Source organism: Pelodiscus sinensis, chromosome 3, assembly GCF_052426305.1.
Source record: "Pelodiscus sinensis isolate ZL-2025 chromosome 3, ASM5242630v1, whole genome shotgun sequence".
Taxonomy (NCBI): Eukaryota; Metazoa; Chordata; order Testudines; family Trionychidae; genus Pelodiscus; species Pelodiscus sinensis.
In genome coordinates, this window is record NC_143054.1 from 165,017,799 (window position 1) to 165,041,235 (window position 23,437).

The window sequence follows — 23,437 nt, forward strand, 5'->3', positions numbered from 1 at the left end:
GGTACTTCTCCGGTATTGGAGTTCTGTGAAACCTTCATATGCACCCTATGATCCAAATCCTTAGCTTCCTATCTAGTGTTTATTCCACTTCTGCTCAGGAAGCAGTCATATTCACTTCAAAGATGTGCCTCTGTAAGGAATGACAACAACCAGGGTCCCTAGCTTTTATGTATTGCTTTTCATCCATCACTCTCTCAGCACTTCACAAAGGAGGTCAGCATTGTGAACCCTATTTTACAAAGGGCACAGAGAGTCACCCAGCAGGACAGTAATAGTCTGTGAAACCCTAGTACAACATTCCCTTCCCCAGGCCCCGCTGCCTATCAATAGGTCTGGTTGAAAACTAGCAAGTCTTTTCCATGGAAATCCTTTTCAGGGTGGAGAAGGGGGGCGTTTTGCTCATAAATTTTCATGGAGTGGGGATTGGGGTTTCTTTGTTTTGTATCTGTATTAAACGAATTCAAGCAAAATTATTTTGTTTCTAGATGTTGTTGTTGCTTCATTTCACCTTTAAGAATCTCCCCCACCCCCTTTCATTTCTTGCCAGTGGAAAAGGAGTGGGGAACGGAGAAAGGGAGACAAGCAACAAAAACAACAAAACCCTGACAACAAACAAAAGGATGGATTTGCAATGAGATAATGAAAATAATACCTTGCTGCTCTGAACAGTCATCATCAGTAGACCTCAAAGTGCTTCATAGTTTTTCATGTGTTTGTTCTTCCAACACCCTCATAAGGCAGGGGAGAATTATTATCCCTGTTTTACAGATGGGGATTTAAGGCACAAGAAGACTAAGGGTATGTCTACACTAGCCCCCTAGTTCAATCTGGGGAGGCTAATGAGAGTGACCAAAATTGCAAATGAAGCACGGGATTTAAATATCCTGTGCTTCATTAGCATGTTCCCAGCTGGTCGCCATTTTAGAAATTGACTAGCCCAAAGTAACTGCCCGCGACTACACACAGCAGTGAAATGGGATTCCAAATTAAAGCCCTTAAATCGAATTAGCTGGTAAACCTCATTCCAGGAGGAATAACAGCTAATTCAATTTAAGGCTTTAATTCAGAGTCCCGTTTCACTGCCATGTGTAGACGCAGGCAGTTACTTCGGGCTACTCAATATTTAAAATGGCGACCAGCCGGGAACATGCTAATGAAGTGTGGGATATTTAAATCCTGCGCTTCATTTGCAATTTCGGTCGCCCTCATTAGCCTCTCTAGATCAAACTAGGGAGCTAGTGTAGACATACCTTTAGGGACTCACTCAAGGTTACACAGGCAGTCAGTGGCAGAGAAGGGAATTGTGTCTTGGTCTCCTGAGTCCTATCTTTTTTGTGCAAGGTCACACATGGAGTCAACAGCAGAGCAGATTCTTATTCCAAGTCCTCTGCCACAACTAGTAGTTGTGAATCTCTTAAGGGTGCATCTACACTGCACCCTTAGCTTGAAACAAGCTACACCATTTGAGCTACACAAATTGCATACCTTATTTTGAGTTAATTTTGAAATAGCTTATTTCATAATTTGGCGCTGCCTACACTGTCAAATTTCAAAATAAAACACTATTCCGCAACGTCCCTTAATCCTCATGCAATGAGATTTACAGGGACATTGGAATAGCATGCACACTATTTTGAAAGATATTTTGAAATAACGGGCTCACTTCCAAGATGCGGAAATGGCTATTTCGAAATACAGGAAGTACCCTGAAATAGCGCCGCAGTGTAGATGTACCCTTAGATTGCTGGCATACACCAAAACATACATGACAATTCTCATAATAACCATAGGTTCAAAATAAGTTGGCATTTAACTATGATTTGCACATCTGTATTGACAATGTATTCAATCCTTTTAAAAATAGTCCAATCCACGATTATGTACTTTAATACTAGATGGTTTGTGGATGTGAAAGCCCATAAAAATGAAATTAAATAAAGTAACTATAGACAACTAATCCTGGCAGCAGTATTAGCATGAACAAAATGAAGTGAATATGCTAGGAGATAGAGCTGAGGCGGGGGGGGGGGAATAAGAAAGCTCCAGAGGTGTATGTGGAGCCCACAAATGCTAGTTCTAATCCATGAACACATTGCAGGAGGTAATGTCATATTTTAATAAATGAACTATTGTATTACACATTTAAATAACAAGGGATATGTACAATATCAGGCATTAACCAAACTCAGTGTGAAAAAATGACAGTAAAGCTGTGGAATTACTAATGAATATTTTGTTGGAGTTTCAGTATTGCTAACTGTAATCTCTGGAATATTAATCTGTTCGTGGAGCCCTGAGTTGGGTGTGCAGGTTGCTGCAGGAAGCACTGTTTATTAAAATTAGAACTGCAAAAGAGAAGTCTCCAAAATGATTGTTTTAATTGCACCAATTCTGGATTAGAAAAGCTGTCCTATGAGGGTTGCTTTCATATTTTTCAAACTGAACTAAGGTGGACAACTCACTTAATGGAAAACCACAGTGACGATCAAGCAAAAATGTGTGTAGAAGATGACATCACTCTCTGGGTTAGAACAAAAGCAGTATCATAGCCTGATGTTGTGAGATGTATGCCTGGAATCCTGATCAATTAGCATGGCTCTTCTAATCAGTACTAAGGAATTAAGATGGGTGTCTATCTGTGTTCCACTTTGGTATTTCCATTATACCAACTCAAAATTCCCTGTGTAGTTTCAATTTGGTTCTTTAACAGTTCATACCTTAAACAGTTAGTTAGTGGTGCTATGCACTGCTGAACAGCTGCCACAGTTCTCCACAGAGGTGGCTCACTGTCGGTTACAATGTACTGAGAGTTTTAAAATGCTTTGGATATTCAGGGGGGTTATCATTAAATAAAGTGAGGCATGGGGTGTTTGGTTGTTCTCCTTTTATGGAAACTTGGATCTGATGTTGTTAGCGTATGCTTGTTCCTACGCATGATTGGGAAGAGAGACCTTCATGGGAAATCTGAGGGTGGTACATGAAGTGGTGTTTGGTGAGAAAACAGGTGGTGCTTTTTCTTTCCTTATATATTAATACTGAACCAATGCTTCAAGGAGATGTGGTGGCATTTGTTCCTTCAATGGTTGTTTAGTTCATGTCTCCTCCCTAAATTTCAACTCAAGTATTTACTTTCTGCTTCACTGAAATTCCCTTTGCAGTTTCAACAGGGTATGTTATTCCTTCCTGTCCACCTACCCAAAATGCTGTACAACAGCACTGGTGCAGGCAAATCATATATCCTATTCCTCCCCAGAGGTAGCTGCTTTTCCATGGTGAGATTCAAGGTGAAGTTATATATATATATATATATATATATATATATATATATAGTTTATGAAGTACCGGGGGATCTATTTCTTCTGGATGAAAAGACCAGTAAATGTAATATATTATTAGCACATGATTTTGTAGTAAGCCCACCCTCAGGCCACATTAAGGTTTTTTGATGTTTCTCAATTGCAGCCTCTAAAGGGACCTTAAAATGTTTCTATCTGAAAAGTAAAGAAGAAAAGGAAGGAGGGGGGGATCCTTGTTTATTTAATATAAACATGAAAATGATCACATACTACTTTTCATTTTTAGTTGGAGCTGACAGTCTGTTTAAATCATGGGTGGGCATCTTACATTTCCCTTTTAGAAGTTGACCATGATCTTTTAAAAATCATAAATTAAAAGGTCTATGAGCTGAGAGGAGTGATCTCCATCTTCTGGAATTCCAGGGATAGCTCCTGCTAGGGAACATAATATCATGCAACATTAAATTGACCATCAGGGCCACACTGATAAGAAGTATACTCACCAAGGCCTTTCTAACATTCAGCTACAATGCAACTTGTTGGTTTCTTTTGTGTTGAAAATGTCAATAAATGCCACCCAAGTTCTTCTACTTTTCTCTTATTTTTGACATGTTATTTGATGTGTGCATGAGAGTGTAGGTTACATTAAATATGAGGGAGGCTATGCTCCAAGTAACAGTGAGAGTGTAAAGTTGTACTGAAGAATGGCTTTGTCTGATGTCTGGCCATTTTTTTCAGTCTGCCTTCCTAAATTAATCCCCTCAGCCTCTATTTAAATCTGCTGGGATCCATCTGTGAAATTACTCTCTTAAAACATTGAAGGCTGTCCATTTTGCCCTAGTGAAACACACAGTCTTTGTAACTGACTGCCCAGAACTGCAGTGAGAGCAGATTTGACAGATGTTAAGATGCCTGGCACTAATTCAGCACCATGAACAGTAGCCAGCATGGTTTCACTTCAAGGCAGCCCAGTGAAGAATGCAGAAAAACAAGGCAATGAATGGTTAAACATTTATCTAGTTCTTTTAGGACACAAATGTTCATTTTTGCCAAGAATTCTGCCCTCAATAAACAATCATTTGGAAATTATTTAAACAAATATTATTTATTTTTGATCGGATCTGATTTAAATAAATTAAGGGGAAGTAGAACCTGATATTTTCCTATGTATTCTATGACTGGGATCCTCAACCTTTTAAATACTGGGCCACCACTCCCTTTCCAGGTTTCCACCTTAGGTATGTGGCTCCCCCCCCCCCCATTTTGCCATACTGGAAGGACTGGGTGGTCCCACAGTCTGGTCATGACCTCAAAGGTGACAACACCCATTCTATGCATAACTGTGGGTAGTAAATTTTGTTAGGCTGGCCCAGTGGGTTATTTTTTATTTTATTATGTGAGACAAGGCTTCAAATATAGATTGTTAAACAAAGCATTGAAACCTGATGACCTTACCACATCCTTAGTAACGTCCAGCTTTATTTGAAATCAATGGGCCCCATCGGAATCAATTTCAGGTTTTAATCAGCTCCCCCACCCCACAATTTGGTAAAATCCAGTCTTTAGCAAATGCTGATGCCATACCACCAATACACTGCACAGCTAGCTGCTTCTCCCAAGGAGACAGCAAGCTCTGAAAGATCAGGGAGTGCTGGAAGTCAGTGAGTTAGGCACATGGGCAGAACTATGAGGAGCATGGCAGAGAAATCTAGTTCCTTCCAGCTCTTTGGCCTGTGATTAATCTTGTCTATGCCCTTGATAAACAACAGGGAATATGTTGAAACATAAGTCCTGTCTCCAGACTGAGCCCTAAGAAGCCCATAGTGTTTCGATATATTTGATGCTGTGGGCAGCAGTTTCAGGAAACCATTTAACTTGAACTGATAAAAGGTCCTTCCTTTACTTTTGTTTTAGGATTGCATATTCCTGGAAATCCTTTGGCCCTAAGGCATAGACAATTTATTCCGAGACCTTTGCTTTCCTTTTATTTTTCAGCAAAATGCCTGAAGATGTTAGGGTTTGAATTAAATGAAAGTGGGGAAACATATATTTTGGCTGCAAGACTGCTAGATACGGCTCTCTCCATGCTACATGCATGAAATGGAATGTATTGTGAGAAGCTCTGGGATTGTTTGGCACTTAAATGATGAGGTACCTAGTACATGAGGCAGCACTGAAAGTGTGAGTTTGCCTCCAGGGACTCGTTGCATTAATTTTGATGGAATGAAGGGGCCCAGATATGTTAATGTGACCCTTTCACTGTCCAACATTAAACAGTTTTAAACAAGGTTTGCTACATAGTGACCTCAGCCTGTTTAGTACAATGGCAAACACTCCAATACAAATCTCTTTAACTATTTGTTGGAGGAAAAAGGAAAGCCAGTTAAAGCATTAGAACATTTAAAGTACAGGCAGTCCCTGAGTTACGCAGATCTGACTTATGTCGGATCTGCAGTTACGAACGGGGCCCTCCCTCTCCCTGGTCTCCAGCAGACCAGGGAGAGGAAGCAAAGTGGCGGAACACGCGGGCAGCAGACAGCCCAGACGCGTCTGGGCTGTCCGCTGCCCGCATGTTCTGCCGCTTTGCTCCCCGTCCCCCTGGTCTGCAGACCAGGGGGACAGGGAGCAAAGCAGAGCAAAGCCTCGGAGCCTGGGGTTCTTAAGTTGAATCTGTATGTAAGTCAGAACTGGCGTCCAGATTCAGCCGCTGTTGAAACTGATCAGTTTCAGCAGCAGCTGAATCTGGACACCAGTTCCGACTTACATACAGTTCAACTTAAGAACATACCTACAGTCCCTATCTTCTACATAATCCGGGGATGGCCTGTATTACATAATGCTTTCATTTTAACAGTACCATGTGTTTTTGTTTTCTCTTTAGCTGTAAAAAGTTTTTAGAGGGACTCTCCCCATTTGACAGTCTTTAGATGGTATTAAAGATGGTAGTAATTATTTGTTGGGGGGGGGAAGGGAGAAGTTAATTGAGATACACTGGAGCTGTTCCTGTTGCTGCTGTTTTTAAAGTCCAGTTCAACTTCCCAGAAGACAAAACATGACAAACATACACAAGAGAGAGAAAAAAGAACAGCAAAGATAGATAATGCAGCTTCTGTCCCTAGTGTTGATCCCCACTTGCAACCTCACTTCTGAAAAAACACAGGCACAGCACATGATCTATAAGCCACTTTGTGCCCAGGCAAACTTGTAGAAAGAGAGACATGTCTACACAGCAAGCTCATTATTTTAAAATAATTTCAAAATAACGGGCTTCTTACTTCAACTTCTGTAACCCTTATTTCACGAGGAGTAAGGGAAGTTGAAGGAAGAGTGTTCTCCCTTTGATTTCCTGCTGTGTAGACAGCGCCAAAAGTCGAGTTAAGGTACATCAGTTTCAGCTACGCAATTAACGTAGCTGAAGTTACATATTTTAACTTGACTTTAGCCCGCAGTGTAAACGTACCCTAAAATATCAGGTTTTGGTCCACTGATTTCCAATCCCACAATTTTCCTGTTTAGTGGGCATGACCTTAACACTGTCCTTGAATTATTTCAGTAGGCTCTTTTTGTTTGTCTTAATGCAATCTTTCGTTCTCCCTTTTTCACCTTTTCCCATCAATATTTTATTATAGGATATTGTGACACTTTGTGAACTTTTACTGACTTTTTATAATTAAGTGTGCACTTAGAGTAAATTTATAGGCTCAATTATTACAACATACTTTATACATGAAGCAGCAATTAAATAGTTAATGGGTACTCTTAAAAGTAGTGTCTACTGTATAGTACACAGGTTTTTAACTCATGGGTTGGTATATTCCTCTATTTCTCTCTAATGATTCTAACGAGCCTGGCTCTTGTCAAGATAATTAGTTGAGCACCTGCTTTGACATTTGCTGTGTTCAGACTGATGGGTGTTCTGTGTCAGGAAAATGACCCTTGTTAGAGGACCTTCCCTCCACCCTCTCCCCAGTTCTTGTCTGCAGACAGAAAGCAGAAGGCCAGAAGTCCGAGGTGCAGACAGTGCAATATTTTTTGGAGTTAGTTCCCAGCAAGCATATCCATAAATCTGACAGTGCAGAGGCTTGGTTTCCAGTGTCCTGTTCTCCTCCCTCCTTCGCAGGCATATTTGAAATGTGTGCCCTTGTTCCCACCCCTTACAACCACCTCAAAACAGCACATGACCATAAATTGTGAGTCTGGAGTATTTTTCCCATCTTTTGTGTCCAATGGGAGGAGTAAGAAGTGAGGTTGGACTAACAGTCGGGGACAGCCATTTCTTTAGCCTTATAGTGTTTTACACCTTTCCCTTCCCCCAATCTCCCTTTGCCCCTCCTGACTGGTTGCTTGACTTGGCCTTGAGATTGGAGTTGAGGCAGGCTTAAAGTGTGTGCTTGTATATTATACTCCCAACATGCCCAGTTACATTTATCTGTTCTTATCTGTTCCCATTATGCTAACATACCCATCTGGCTAGGCAGAAGCAACATACACAGTCTTTTCCTTTGTTTACACATATTAGTAAGGATCCCTTTGTTCACACATATTAATAGGACTATAAGTAGCTAGTATCAAATGAGCAAACAGGACCTAAAATACTTTCTTGGGCAAAAATGCAGTCTTGAATCTTCCATTGTTTCTAATACTCCTACCAATCCTGAATCTCTGACTGGTTTCATTCTGTTGTCTAGATATTACTAAATTGTCCCTGCCTTGACTGGCTTTTAACCTTGTCTCCCAGATACTCCTTAAGAAGGATTTTGGGGCGGGGGGGTGTTAAATGTGATAGAATCCGTCAGATGGCACAACACGATGTGCATGTTGAAAGCCTGTCACCAGAAGCACAGTAACCCCACATCATACCAGAAAAGAGTTTCACCCTTTGCCCACAACATTAAAAGTAACCTGGTTGAGATATAGACTAATTCTGCAATGTGGAGAAGTGCTGAACCTCTACCATGGTCAACACAGAAAGTTATCTGAGATAGGACAGTCAGCATGGCTGAATTTGATATCCATTAGTTATCTCTGAGCTGTAGAAAAGCCTGTTTACTCATTGATTTGCCTTCTCTGCTAAAAGTAGAATAAATCTGCACCCCTCCCATAAAAGGCAAGCTTGTGCAGAAGTGAGACAATGACAAGGCACTCACAGCCACTATTGTCCTAAACTGCAAAAAATTACGCAATTTCAGTTGATTTCCAAAGTGAGTGATCAGCACAGATCTGGGACCTCTGCTTTCCTGGCTGTTGTTCAGTTGCAATCACTCAAGTCAATTTGATAGAGGATTGATTTCTGAGAATAATTTTACCATAATTCACCAAGTAGCATGATTGAATCTCATCTTTATCTGTGGAATATTGAAGATACAGAGATTGTGTTTCTTCACCTTTTGTTGGTACCTAATCTTATGGCTGTAAAATATGATTGATGGGGAGGAGAGCTGCTTGCAATATTGAGGGATGTTTTGATTTAATGATCTTCACCAGAAGTGGATTACCTTAGTAACATGCTTCATTGTTACCATAGATGCTCTTGGCTACCTGCTGTCTTCTTAGCCTTCCAAGTCTCTTCTGAAAAGGATACACTGTTCAGACTCTGTATTCTAGTTGTGCACTGGGTTAAGACCTCCCCTTAAATGAAAGAAACTAAGATTTAATATCAGTCTGCATAATGTGAGAAGTGTTTTATTTTAAATCTTCATTTAATTGTGTCAACTTTGGCAGAAATCTGACATTTGCTATTCTGCTCACTTCTTTCTACCTCTTGAACTGTGCCATCACAGTGGTATCTGAGATTCTACCTAGTCAATCATGGTCACCTTTTTGGTATGCTGTTAACTTGGAATGTTAACACAAGCTTGCACACCCATTCACACTTTGTGATGTTCATTTTTTGGGAAATAAGCTGTACCTCTGAACTATATGGATTGGACACATTTACAAAGCCAAGAAGTATGTGCATATATATATATATATAAAACTAGGCAGCATTCATGGTTTTCCATGAATTTAGCCTCACATGAAACCTTGATTTCTCATGCATAGACAGAAACAGTATCCCCTTAGAATGACATTCAGTACTGGACTAGTCTATGCCTTCAGATTTTATCAGTGGCCCTTGATGCTTCCAGATTTGTTTTGTATTTTATTATAGGACTGATGTTGAGACTAAAGCTCAGTCTACACTGGCACTTTGCAGTGCTAAAACTTTCTGGCTCGGGTGTGTGAAAAAAAACACCCTCCCAAGTGCAGCAACTGACAGCACAGTAAAGCACCAGTGTGAACCAGACTACAGCTCTGTTAGTTACGGGAGCAGCTGGACGATATCTCTCCCAGTGCTTCGGCCGTGGTTACACTTTCCATTTAAAGAACTGCTGTGGCTGCACTTTTAACTTTTAAGTGTGGACAAAGTATAAGATTAACTTCTCATTATTATGCCTTGTGCTATGGGAGACACAGGTTCCAACATCACATTTTGTCTCTTCCTCCTTTAACTGGCTGGGGATAGGACCATCATAGAAGCAATAGTTGGTGTCACACTCTAGCACCTTTAGTGTCTGACCCAGGAAAGGTTTTCTCCAGGCTCCAGGTCAGCCTGCCTGTCCATAATTAGAAAAAACTGGGTGAGACATGTACGGATAAAAGGTAGAATTATATGGAGAAAAGGTAACTTTTGTTGAATAGGCGGCAAAAGAATTAATACAATCAATAATAGTAATGTATTTGGACCCAGAACCTACAAGGTATTTAAATGTCAAACTCCCATTGAAATCAATGGGATTTACACCTCTGAGTATTTGGGCATTAGCTCTTACATAGCACTTTTTTATCTGTAGGTCTCATAGTACTTTACATAGGAGGGTATCATTATGCTAGTTTAGCAGAGAAGGGAAGTGTCTTATCCAAGGTCAGTGGTTGATTAAGGCATGGAATCCAGATCACCTACCTATGTTTCTCAGCTTGATGTCCTACCTATGTTTACCTTAAATTTGGTCCAATTCAGTTACCATTTGGTAGCACCAGGGAGGTAAAAGCCACTAGCAGTAACATCTCGCAGAGCATGACTAGGTCAGGAAGCAAGATGATGCTTCTGTGTGTGCCAGAAATCCTGAAGGAAGAAAAGCCAATTCTTTGGGGGAGGAGGAAGGAAAGGAAATCATCTCTGAAGCCAAGTAACACAGAGTTCATCCTCACAAAAGGCTTCACTCTTGTGGTCATTTACTGCCATGCAGCTGACTTGTGGTTTTATGAAACTTGTGTGTGCATGCAAGGATAAGGTACTTACTGGCATCCTCTCAGTGACTGCCATAGTGAGCAGTGTCAGTGGACATTACCAAGCTCTGCCATAGAGGAAAACAGGATTGTGCTACATGGCTCCTATTTAGCACAACTGCACAGGGAAGCTTGGAAACTGCTTTTAGTTTTTTGGAACCTTTAAAAGAAGCTAGTTACTGAGGGTCAAACCTTGGAGACTGTTCTCAGATTTTACTCAGGCCAAATTCCCACCCAGTTCAAGATAAACAGGATTTCACGATTTGGCGCAGAAATGAGTAACACCCTCCAAAAGCCAATCAGCAAGAGGCATGTTGAGTGGGTGAAGATGCTCAGGAGAAGCAGCAGCTATTGACCAACTAAAGAGGATATACACAAGTGTGGTACTTGTTATGTATCAACCAAAAAGTGGAAGAAATGTTGAGGTTGGTTCAAGGTGGGCATAATGGGGCGACTCTGATTGCAAGAATATCGCAGCTGAATTTCATGACATGCTTGCTGGCTGCTGCGAGATATTACCCCGTGGAAATATCTGCTTAAGAGAAAAGATGGGAGCCCCATTAAGTGGCTCATTTACCAATAGCAGGAACAAAGCACCAGAGAATATAGGAGTACAATATGGAATCCAAGTGTTGTTTTCCATTTCTTAATTATGATTCTTTGACTCCTCCCATCTCTTTCCTAATGTAAAACTTAATCTTCTCCTGATATTTTTTTTAAATAGCTATGGCATGGCTTTTTAACTGTGTGAACAGGTTTAGAGGGAGTCTTTTTCTCCTGTACTTACCTAGAAGTGGGCTCAAACTGAAACCTCACATCACCATGTAAGGTAACATGTATGAGGTGGTTGTTGGGTCAGTTACTGGCAGAGATTGTCAACATCTCTCTTTGGGTGCCAGCATCGATCACACAAGTGATTATGAGGTATAAGAAACCATCCCTTTATGCTGGCAGTCACGCCAATAGACATCCTGTGTCTAGTCTTCCACCCTAGAGAAAAGATATTGAGGTTTTCATGGTACAGCTCTGGCTTTATCTGGGATCCTTAGAGTCCTCTGTCCCCTTTAAATTTGGTCTTAACCTAGATGGGGCACAGAGGTTGTGGTGATCTAGTTAGATGCTGTTATCTGGCCGCAGACAAAGGCAAACATAAGATCCAAATAAAACAGCATGGACACATCTGCCTTCACTATAGTTGACATTGCTGATGCACCTGCAGATCCTGGCAGAGGGAGATGGAGTTGCAGTCTTCTCTCGAAGAGATCCCCAGGGCTCTTATTTGGAGTCCTTTCTCCTCTTTGCAGTTCACTGTATATATGAGACTGCTGGGAGACACAAGGATATAAGTGGTGCTGGGTCACCAATATGCTGGTGACACACAACTCTGCATCCTATTGGAGCTTTGGCTCCTCTTAGACACCACTGGTCACCAGGCATACTTTTTTCCATTGCTGCTTGCCTGGAAGGCTGCAGCCTTTCCTCTTTGAGGGTATGTCTACACTACCACCCTAGTTCGAACTAGGGTGGTTAATGTAGGCAACCGAAGTTGCAAATGAAGCCCGGGATTTGAATTTACCAGGCTTCATTTGCATATTGCCGGGTGCTGCCATTTTTAAAGCCCCGTTAGTTCAGACTCCGTGCCCGCTGCTACACGCAGCACGGACTAGGTAGTTCGGATTAGCCTTCCTATTCCGAACGACTGTTACTCCTCGTGGAATGAGGTGTACCAGTAGTTCGGAATAGGAAGCCTAATCCGAACTACCTAGTCCATGCCGCGTGTAGCCGCGGGCACGGTGTCCGAACTAGCGGGGCTTTAAAAATGGCGGCGCCCGGCAAGATGCAAATGAAGCCTGGGAAATTCAAATCCCGGGCTTCATTTGCAACTTTGGTTGCCTACATTAACCACCCTAGTTCGGACTAGGGTGGTAGTGTAGACATACCCTGAGATGCAGCTCATAGCTCAGATTTCCATAGTGCTCTCAAATGCAGATGGATGTCTGCTATGTTGGACTGCTTTAAACTGGACTCCCCTTGAAGGATGCTGAGGAACTTCTACTAGCACAGAATGCAGCTGCATGCTTACTTAGACGGCTTTCTCTCATGCAGCATATTGAGTCAAAGTTCTAGCACTAGCCTACAGTTGGGTGCAAGTGCAGTGAAAGGTCCTCACTTTGATCCATAAATGGTCTCAATGGCTTGGCTCCTGGTTACCTTAGAAGCCATGTCTCTGCCTCATACAAACCGGTCAGATCAGCCAGGACACAGTCACCAAAAGTTTATCTGATGCAGTCTGTTCTTTGAGGACATGGTCCTCATGAGGGAATGGGAATTATTGTTGCGAGTTGGGCTGCTCTTTTAAACTGAGACTGTGCATTTAGTTTGCCTTCATTTTTTATTTACTTACATAAATCCAGAGACCAGGCTGGGTGCATCTTATCTGCTGAAACACGTGAATAAATAAATACCATCAAACACTACTATGTTTGAACCATCCTGGAAAAATAATACATGGCAGCCTCTTTTGTCAAGTATCCAGTTAGAAATAGGAAGCATGTGGATTTGACCCTGGATCAGTTAAGGAAATGTCTCACATAAATTGGGGCCACAAAGGTCAGTTGTCTAAAAAATGTAATTAAATTGGGCTTAAGTTTGATGGCACACTTCCAAGATACCTGCGATCAAATGATTGCAGGAGCTGGTGGTGAGATGCAAAAAGGGAGACCAAGAAAGGCAAAAGGAGGCTATGAGGAAGAAGCTCCAGAGCTAGTAAGCAGAGACTGATGCCCAGGCAGAGGTATAAACCAGGCTACTTAGCTGGAGGTAGATGAAACCAGCAAAATGTTGAGACAAACAGTGGGTTGTGTTTGCATACACTAGAAAGCAAACAGCATAACGAGTAACAATAAAACATGCAGAAAGATGTGTTAGGAATGCAGCAAGAAAATCCCTGGGTAATGGAGCCTGTTGTTTGTAATATAAATTTAAATGCAGTGTACAGCGGCAGGCCAGTCTTATCTGATAAGACTGTCATCCTGTGGCTGGTGGGAAGGAACTGCCAAGTAAAGTAGAATGTATATCAGAAATACATTTTATTTTAGCATGTTTTCTCTTCCTTTTTTAGAGAGAGAGTTGTCAGATCCCCCCTCCCCCCACTGCAGCCCCTTTAGTGCCAGTGGAAGATGCCATGTTGAGAGCTCTGGGGGGAGAACTATGTGATGCAGCATTTGTAACAGCAGCGCAAGTTTCCCCCATCCTGCCCCTCACTAATGCTCCTCTGGTTTCACCTGGACACACCGAGGTTACAGGATCTTTTGAAATGGGGCTTTATGTAAATGAAGCGTGGGAAATTCAAATCCCTGCTTCGTTTACAATTTCAATATGTCTAATTTACATCCCTTTATCGAAAAAGGGGTGTAGTTTAGATATACCCAAAATGACAATAAACAAAAGATGAACATGACCAGTCTAGTATCATCATCTAAACTGAGTGAAAGGTAAAAACATAAACTGCATCAATGGTGAAAAAGTTATGAGAGTACTTAAAGTTTTTTTCAAGATTAATAAAGACTTGAGGGGCACTTTGGTCCACTGAAGAAGCACAGGGTTGGGAGTCAGGAGATTTGTGTGTTATTTCCAGCTCTCCCACTGATGCATTGTATGACCTTGAACAAGTAATTATTTAGGACACACTTTTAGATGTGTCCATTCTTTTGGGTGCCTCAGTTCTTGGGTGCTCGTGATGAGACATTTAAGGGTCTCTTAAATTTGGCATTCAAAGACCTAATGCATCCACTTCTAAAAATGTTTCCCTTTTCCTCCATGTGACTTGTTTTTCTCATCACTAGAATGGGGATAATAATACTGACTGATCTTTCAAAGGTGCCTTGAGATCTAATGATAAAACAAAACTATAAAAAGATAAAACAGGATTATTTATTAGCAATACCAGTAAGAAAACTCCTCTAGTGTGTGATTTATTTTTCCTGACAGTGTCTATTAAAATATTGTTTTACACAAGAGCAAAGAAAAACTGTAGTGTGCAGTTTGTTGAAAAGAACAAATACAGCCTCTGAGAAACTCTGTTGGAGATTTCCCATAGGGGTTAGCTATGAGTTAAGAAAAGAAATAGCAAGCACAGATATCAGAAAGGATCCCAACCTTAATCGTCTCCTGCTTTGAAGTGGCTTGGAAATCACAGTACATAGAGCCATTTACGTGAATTAGAACAAGTCTGTGATAAAGGGCCACCTGTGGAGTTGCTATTCCTTCTCAGAGCAGCAGGGAATTAGGCTCACGTGATAAGAGCAGGCTCTGAATTGGCTACCCTGAGAGGAAACAAGGTCTGACTGATGAGTAATCACAGGTCACAGAGTGAGGGGATGTTTCTGAGGGATCCATCACTTGATGCCTTTGCTATTTATCTGGGTAAGTGAATAAGGGCCACAGTGGCCATTTTTCTGTGGTGCTGACAAAGCGAGAGCCAGGAGGGCTGTAAAGCATCTCATAAATACATGAAATGGATAAATAAGACAGAAATGGGGCTCAAGTAGGGCTGACTCACGAGACCACAGATATCAATCTGATGAAGGAACAGTAGATGCACAGTAATCCACATGAAGTAATAAACCAATGACCTATGCTCAGGGGCATTAAATGAAATCTAAACTGTGAGAGTGACAAAAAGCGAATTTATCTGCAAATGGTCTGGGAACTAAATCAACTCCCTTGCAGCAGATGCTATGGAAAGTAATACTTTGCACTTCTTTCGTGGGAGGATCTCTGTGCATGTCAAATCCTGGCTGCGATATAGGATGGCCAGTTTTGGTTGGATTTATTCCTGGAGGTTTCATCACATGACACGATCTTTAATTAAAGGATGATCTTGAATTCCTGGAGACTCCAGGTCAATGCTAGAGGGTTGGCCACCCTACTAAGTTGAACAAATAGGCCTTGTGGAGGGAATCTCTGCACTAGCTGGAGGAATGGAACGGGTCTCTAGGCCAGAGATTACCAGCAGTCATACTTTCGAGGCTGCTACTGCAACCATGTCTATATTGTCGGATCAGTTTAGCAAAGGCAACCACAATGAAGACTGGTGTAGTCAGTTCCCTGGTATCACGGACAAGCATCTTGTAATTTGAGAAACTAATGGGAAGCCTGATGTTCGTGTCAGGGTCTAGAGATGCTCCCTATCATTCACCTGCCTATGGCATATCATAGTTTATCCTACTGAGGATTTTTATTACTTTCATCTAATTTCAGTTGTCTAATGGAGGTGTGCTGGATGGTGCTATGAGTTATGGGAGGTCAGGCTGGATGATCTGATAGTTCCATGGGGCCTTGAATTCTAATTCTCTCTCTCACTTACAAATCTATGTATGAACCCAGATTTTTAGAAACGGCCTCTGTCTTTGCTGTCTCTCTGTCCTTGTATGTAATGTCAGACATAATTATTATTCTCACTGGACAGCTAGCCACCTCTTTGCATCATCAGATCAGGTGACTGGAAGGCTAAGTACCACAGCTTGTGCTCTCCGCTCATGGAAGCTGAAATCTTGTGAATACAGTTATTTGCAAAATCATGCCTGTTGAAACAGTCTGTTTCTGATAAACAGAGCCATAGAGTGCTGGTCACTTTCACTAGGTATCACGTGCGGTCCAATTTGCTAGCTAGGTTTTCGCACACGTGCTGGGCAGTGTGTACAGCAATGCTGTGTATACTTCGCTTTAGAAGTCCGCTCCCTCAGACCTATCTAAGGAAGGAGTCTTGTCATTCAGATTGAAACCAGTTAAGTTTGTTTTTAAATACCCGCTGCTGGGGGAACAGCTGATAGGCACAATATATGTGGCTTAGTCACACTGTGGGATTGGATTAACTTCAGTGCTATAAACAACATCCATGATTTAAACATTAAACCTTACAACTTGGGGAGAAAGATTGGTGAGGCTGTCTTTACTTTGAAGGTAAATGTCATTCTAGCATAACATTTTTCATCTTTTGTAGCATTAGAGAGAGAGGCAAGGTGCTGAATAGAATTTCAAGCTTGTATTTATTTTGTTTGTCCACTGTGTGTTTCCAGGATCAAAGTCCAAGTTCTAAGTGGTACCACTGAAGTAAATACAGGGTGTGAACATTAATTATAGTGGGGAAGTGGCTTGTAGTCAATTTTTCTAAATGTTCTGAGGGTCACATGTATACTCAGTGCCATAAAATTTGCTGTGCCTCCTTGGCTTTGTGGGTAGAGTCTAAATTTGGGGTCATACATCTGTGCTGGGCATTCTTGGTGTGAGGCCCAAGCACAGACGGATGAGATTGTGGTAGCGAACTGAGCATGGGAATGCGCTGTGCATGCACTAAGGACACAGTGCTGAGAGGAGGTAAGGAACTGAGATCAGGCATGTTTAATACATAGCATAGGGCCACATGTGTGGACTTCCTGGGATGTGAAAACACCCACAGAGATGAATGGAGCAGCTGCAGTTGGCATTACCTTAACTTTGTGGTATCTGTTTTTCAGAAGTTTAAGTTGTCACTCTTCACACTCAGGAAGGGCATGAGGCAGCACTTGGCAAATTTATTTCTGGCAAGGGTGGCGGGTCTCATAGGCATTGCCTTCCCAAACCACCAGGCATGACTCTGCCCCACTCCGCTCCACAACACCTGCTGTAGGCGTACTGGGAGGGGGGGGAAGTTGCTTCCCCCAGCGTCTGCCCTCCCTGTGCTCTGGGGCCAGGGAAACTGGTGCCATGTGCCCTCCTCCCTCCCCAAGGTGCTGGTGTGGGAGCTGTGGCCACAGGCCACCCCACCTCCCAGTGGTGTTGGAGGTTTGGGTGCTGGGCACAAGGGGTGGGGTTAGGGGTTCTGACAGTTAATTTATTTGAAAAGGAAACCAAAAGGTAATGTGACATTTGTTTGACTGTAAATAAACAGGGCAACTTAGTGCCACAATTAAGTCCTCCCATTCCTTGTCACTATGCAAATATAAATATGCATCAACAAAGGTAGTGCTCTGGACACAGCGTTTTGCTTCTCTTTAGGGCTGATGCTTTCAAAACTTCCACCTACATTTTTATATGCTAATGATGGTTGAAAAGTTTTTTTGATGGAATTTGCTGATTTGTAAAAAATCAAAATTTTTGGTAGCAATGGTTTGATTTGGATGCTATTCCGATGGACACTAGACAGTGGTCCAGTGGAAACTCCTTGTGAAGCAGGTTTCCTCTCAGCTCACCCATGTGGCTTTTCACCAGTCCTCCTGCTGAATTGCTTAGGTGTCGGTAGGCGCTGGCGCAGCCAAGTATGTACACAACCCTGAAGCTAGTGCTCCAATCCATTCAGGAATTTAGACATGTTTGGTTTTCATTATAAATCAGAACAAAACAAAACTATGAAGGACAGAAATCCTCCAGTAAATTGAACGATCTGTTTCCGCACTGCCCTGTTACACACACACATCCCTAAAATATCCCCTTGAATAAGATCCCCATGCACCACAATGAGTAAATCTGGACATGAGGTATGATTCCAGTATGTGTTTCCAGAGGTCACTTTCACCATTCAAAGGTGAAGTGCCCTAGGTTTGTATTTGTATTTGAAATGGGCCAAGGCACCTAACTGGAAAGGGTTAACTATGCTAGCCCATTAATAAATGGATTGGTGCTTCTAATGTGCATGGAACATGTTGTGGTAGATACAGCGAATTTGATGCCTCAATAGACTGGGAGACACAGAAGGCTGAAATCATTTGTCTGCATTAAAACTGTGTGGCTTCCCTGCCAGAGATGATCAGTGTTACATTCTTATATTCCAGCAGAAAAGCTACGATCAGGTCACAGCTTCCCCAGCCAAAACCCAGCGGCAACTAGAACTTTGTGGTGTATAAAACAATGTAAGTTCCACCAAGTTGATAGTCTGGTACTTTAGCACTGTCTAGCTATATCTGAATTACATCTGACCCATGCCTTCCCATAATCACATGATAAGACGAGCTTTTGGAATGTATTACACTGGTTTTGGCCTTGTTGGTAGAAGTGGGGTGAGATTAGGGCATATAAAAGCCAGTGGTCATAGCTAAGGGTGGGGAAATGCTGTAAAATCTTAATAGAGATACACAGAGTTTGTCAAGTGTTTACCTGAGACCAATCTCTTAATTTATAGGTTATCCATGCTTAAGAATGTGTTGTGTTCTTATGAACTCAAACCAAGCTCCCCAGACCTGAAGTTGGCAGCTTTCTACTATTTTTGTGCTGGCGTGAACCAGAACCCCTGCTCTAAACACCTCCCCCACCACACACCCACACAAAGAATTTGTGTTAAGTTTGTACCTGGTTCTGAACTTAATGACTTAGGGCCCCTTGTAGTAAATGCATTTTAGGTTCCAATAAATGTCACAGAAACTGTCCTATATTACAAATCACTCCATGAACTAACTTTATTATTCTGCACGTGCCTCCTCATACTCTGCCCAGATCGATCATTGCATCCCCAGATGCTTCCAGACCTGCTGCCCACACTCAGGCAGAATCCCAAATGTCTTCAGCTGTGTCCGTAGTAACTAAAGGATTTCACTGAGGACCAGTTGCAGAAAGATGGGAACAGGGAAGCCAAATTCAAATGAAGCAAATCGCATCAATGACTCCCACAAGAGTCTGGGCAGCTATGAAGTTTTATTGTCATGAGTATGCAATGACTACATTGTTCACAAGCAAGTCTTGCAGAGGACAGCATACACTTTGCGGTCTCCCACTTGTACCTCTAAACTACTATTGTTACTATTACTTATTTCTTTCCTTTTAATAGGCTTTTGTGGGGCTTTCCAGACCCTTCCTGTTTTTTTAATTATTTCTATTTGACACGTTTCAGTTACTATGAAAATATCAGTCACATCGCAAAGGGCAGAATTTAGTAGTGAATCCCACAAGTGCATGAATATATTTCTCCATGATTTGCAGATTATACAGAGGTTGGAGAAATAACAAAGTTCATGCAATTAATGCTGTTAATTATTTTGTATTGTACTAGCCCCATTGCACTGCACATAAACATAGTTAGAAGTGGCCTTTGCCCCAGTGAGCTTATAGTCAAAATAAGAAAGGCAGACAAAGGGTGGGAGAAAGGAGCCATTATCTCCATTTTACATCTGGGGAACTGAGCCACAAAGAGATTAAGACTCTTGAAATGCTTACTTACGTGCTTAACTTTAAGTACTTGAGTTGTCCCCTTGAAGTCCGTGAAACTCCTGACAGGCTTAGGCTGTGTCTACATTGGCACCCTTTTCCGGAAAAGGGATGCTAATGAGACCAGTCGGAATTGCAAATGCCCCAGGGATTTAAAATTTCCCCGCGGCATTTGCATGAACATAGCTGCCGCTTTTTTCCGGCTCGGGGCTTTGCCAGAAAAAAGCGCCAGTCTAGACAGGGATCTTTCGGAAAATAAAGCCTTTTCCGGAAGATCCCTTATTCCTACTTAAAATCAGGAATAAGGGATCTTCCGGAAAAGGGTTTATTTTCTGCAAGATCCCTGTCTAGACTGGCGCCTTTTTCCGGCAAAGCCCCGAGCCAGAAAAAAGCGGCCTCCATGTTCATGCAAATGTTGCGGGGAAAATTTAAATCCCTGCTGCATTTGCAATTCCGACTGATCTCATTAGCATCCCTTTTCCAGAAAAGGGTGCCAATGTAGACACAGCCTTAAAGTATAGCATGCATATAAGTGTTTGTAGGGATTGGAGCCTAACTGACTTGACAGGGTCACATGCAAATTCTGTGGCAGTGCCAGGAGCTAACCAAGATTTGTGTCCTGTTCTTGGTCTGAAGCACAAGACCACCTTTCCCATGTGCATAAATGGTCATGTTCTTGGCACAGGGACATAGTCATAGATTTTAAGCCCAGAAGTGCCAGCTTGGTTAGAGAGCCTGAGCTCCTATATATCACAGGCCAACGGCACCCGCTCACTACACCCAATAACCAAAATTAGATATAAGTATTACAGCTCACAGAAGACCCAACTATTGTGTGATAGGAAAAGAGTAGGAAGGATGGAGGTGGCCTAGACCCCTTCAGTGGTAGGCAAATGTCCATACAGAAACAGAGACATATACATATATTATTCTTCAGTAAATAAACTTTGGCTCTAAACTTCATACAAACACAGGGTTTCACTTTCCTAAGTGTTAGTTATTTTGTTGGAGATCGTTAATTAGAATAATAGATTTTAAAAACAGAAGAGACCATCATAATCATCTCTTGTGACCTCCTGTAGAACATAGACTAAAGAACCTTACCCCATAATTTCTGCTTCAAATACATTATTTCTATGAGTTCCAGCATCTCTTCTTTTTTAGAAAAGTATCCAGTCTTGATTAAGAGTGATGTAGAATCCACCACATCTCCAAGTAAACTGTTAATGGTTAATAATCCTCTTTGTTTAATATGTATACTTTATTGCTTGACTGAGCTTATCTGGCATCAACTTCCAACTTTTGGATCTTGTCATGCCTTTGGCTGTTAAATTATAGATCACTATCTGAAAACTCTTCCTCTGTTGGTACTTTGTAGACCATGTTGAAGTCACCTCTCAACCTTTTCTTCGATAAACTAAATAGATTGAGCTTTTTTTAGTGTCCATTGTAGGGCAGGTTTTCCAGACCCTGTATAGCTCGTGTGTAACTATTTCCAAGTTTTCAACATCTTTGAAGACCAAATGCCAGAACTGGACAAAGTCTTCTGGTAATGGTCTCACTAAATTTTTATAAGCAGGTAACACAAGCTTTGCACTACTACTTGGTATTCCCTTCCTCATATGTCCAAGGATTGCTTTTACTTGTAGTTAACCACAATCCCGATGTGATGTGGTATCTACCTTGACCCCAAAGACCTCTGCAGAGTCACTATCTTCCCCTCTCATTCTCTGAAGATCCTGTTTACAGCATACATCTAAACAGAGGTAAATATTCATTCCTTTGTTTAGGATAGACTTGTTTTAACAACTTTTCCCTAGGCAGGACTGTATGATTTTGAACATGTTCTAATAACATCTCATAGGGGAGGTTTCATAACTGAATGTTGCTATTCACATTTCAGCATATTTTTGGCTAGCTAATTATTAGTTTTCAAATGATACCTCTGAAGGCATATTTTTCACAAAGATTATGCAAGTGCTGCATGGGGTGTGAATATAGGGGTGCTTTTGCTCGCACAAGGCTAAGTCAATGCCAAGCTATATTGAAAATCCCACCTCATATCACAAAGACAGAGATTACACCAGAGCTGTGAAAGAGTGGATCCTTGTGTCCTCTCCATTCTCCCTAATTCTGTCATTTCAAAGAAGGCAGCCCGATCTTGCCCTTAGACACCTTAACTCTTGGGTCCCAGCAAATAGCAGGCAGAGATGCCTTTTCATCTCTTTTTCTTGTATACAACAGTCCCAGCTATGAATAGACAGTTGTCTTATAATGAACTGTTCCACTGTATGCAAAGGCTATTAGAATTCTGTGCAAACTCAATGAATATAGAACTAACAAGTGCCTTGGAGATGGTCCTAAACTGAGATGCCACATCTCATGAGTTGTGTCTTTATAAGGAAAATTTGAATATAAAACGCCAGGGTTTATACCTCATGCTCACATTAATTCATACCATAAGAGTACTAAAGGGGTTATTTTTCATCTTGTAGCGAGACAGGAACTTTGCCAGATTTACAGACTTGCCGGGAGGCTGCTGCTTTTGCAGTAAATCAGTGCAGGGAGATACCATAAGGATCTCATCAACATTCTGTGAAACGGTTGCGGCTGGATGTAAGTGGAGCTGGAGGACATAGGAGATTTGAGGTCTGCGCCTTTTGGAGGAGCTTGAGTAAAACAAGAATGAGCCCAAATTTTGCCCTCAGCCTAAACTGAAACCCCACAAGAGACATAGATTTTGGGTTGTCATTTCCAGTAATATTGAACCTTTCTATTTTTATAGGAAATGAAATTCCAAACTCTCTCTCTATAGTGGGGGAGGGTCAGTATAAGTTTTAAAGTTTGGAGCAGTAAAGTGGGGGGCCTGGAGCATGGCCCCCAGTTTTAAAAGTGGGAGGGCTATGCCATCCCACCCTTTATCATCTGTAAGGACAGGTGGCAGAGTGAGTGAGGGGCAGGGTCTTGGGGGGAAGAGGTGGTGCAGGAGTGGGGTTTCTGAGGGAGGGGCAGTGTAGGAGTGGGAACTTGGGGAATGGGGCAATGTGAGTGTGGATCCTCAGGAAGAAGGGACAAGTGGAAGGTGAGTACTGAGGGAGAAGGGGTGATATGAGGACAGAGGCCTCGGGGGCAAAGGATGCCATGGGGAGACAGGGCCACAGTTTGGGCACCTGGCCCCCCTCCTCTTTTAGGAACCCTCTGCTGCTCCTGGTTTGGAGTGGTACTTATTTTACCCAAACCCATTGGTTACTGGAAGTGGAATCACCAAATGTCATGAAGAGGGCACTTCTCATTGTTACATTCACTGTCTGAAACCAGGAAGTACCAAGGACACCATGGCTACGTCTAGATTGCATCTCTCTGCTGGCAGAGGGATGCATATCGAGCACTTTAGAAGTGCAAATGAGCCCGGGATTTAAATTTGAACACTCACATTCAGGTGCTGTGCCAATCATGCGCCCTTTTGAAAGTGAAAGTCAAGTGTAGCGTGGCTCTGCCGACAGCGGGGAACTTTTTCGGCAGATCGGCAAATCTGTACTCTCTCATCTCAACCCATGAGAGAGCCTGGACCTTATCTTTGGATAGGGGTTAGATACTGTCCATACTCTTGCAGCTTCATCCCAGTCATGGTCTAGAATTCTCCCTTCCTCCTGTTAGACAAGACTATAGGGTAGGGTAGGGAACTGAGTGGGGAT

General features: G+C 42.0%; 1 protein-coding gene across 1 annotated transcript in view; it reads left to right on the forward strand.

The window, feature by feature from the left end:
* The window catches only part of LRFN2 (leucine rich repeat and fibronectin type III domain containing 2), a 332,667-nt gene that overhangs the window by 226,302 nt on the left and 82,928 nt on the right, over positions 1 to 23,437 (forward strand). The gene's annotated exons all lie outside the window — the stretch shown is intronic.